The sequence below is a fragment of the Alligator sinensis genome, unplaced genomic scaffold (genome assembly GCF_000455745.1).
Source record: "Alligator sinensis unplaced genomic scaffold, ASM45574v1 scaffold853_1, whole genome shotgun sequence".
Classification (NCBI taxonomy): domain Eukaryota; kingdom Metazoa; phylum Chordata; order Crocodylia; family Alligatoridae; genus Alligator; species Alligator sinensis.
Window position 1 is genome coordinate 655,028 of NW_005842005.1, and position 949 is coordinate 655,976.

Here is a 949-nt window from a genome sequence, read left to right on the forward strand (position 1 = left end):
TTTAGAACTATTTTTATTTAAATATTTCTAACTGCAGTTGCCTACTTTCTTGTAGGCATGACAGAAGTGGATGACCTTGAGGAAGTATTTGAAAGAGAAGAAGATAGCTGCTTTGCCTATGTAAAGAAGTATACAGAGATATGCTGGGAGATGTAAACAAACAGAGAGCCAACACTGGCAGAGAACAGGAAATTTGGTTGACATGATTAAGAGTCATATATCACTACAAAATGTTACTCATACCATAATCAGTAACATTTTCCTGCATGTGACTGGAGAGTCTATTAAATATCCAGAGCACTGTGAATGAAATTTCAGCAATGACATTAAAAAATACCAAAACTAAATGATTCTAATAACAGAAACATGTAATAACCCTTAGGAAAGTGTCAAAAAAGTCTAGTTATGGTTAGCTTAAAAAATGTAAGCATCATTGTAAAACAAATCATGTGTGTCAGTCCTTGCTATGACACTTTCTAAAATATCCAGAAAAGCCCTGAACATTTACTGCATTTTTGTTATTACTTCTATGACACATTTTCTCTGACACAAATTTCAGTAACATGATCAACTGGATGGTACCAACAAATCAGTGTTTTGGAGTTCTAACACCAAAGGTGTTTACTCTGTATCCAAAGATCCTGTGTATTATATTTTATCTAGTTAGTTCTGTACATATTTCACTATCCCCATGTTAAGATTCCCAGATGCATTTTCTATTTTAAATTATAAGAAACTGAAAAAAGTAACAGGTCAAATTATGGTTGGAATTTACATAGTGCATATAGAACAGCTGTCGTTAGCATTAAATTGGGAAATGAATAGTCTTGATAAATTACACCCACTGCTCAAGAGCCAAAGGAGTCATTAAATAAAGGGTAATTTACATGCCATTTTTCATCAGGACAAACGTTTCTTTTTCTGGTGCCTTTGTACTTAAATTCCTGCT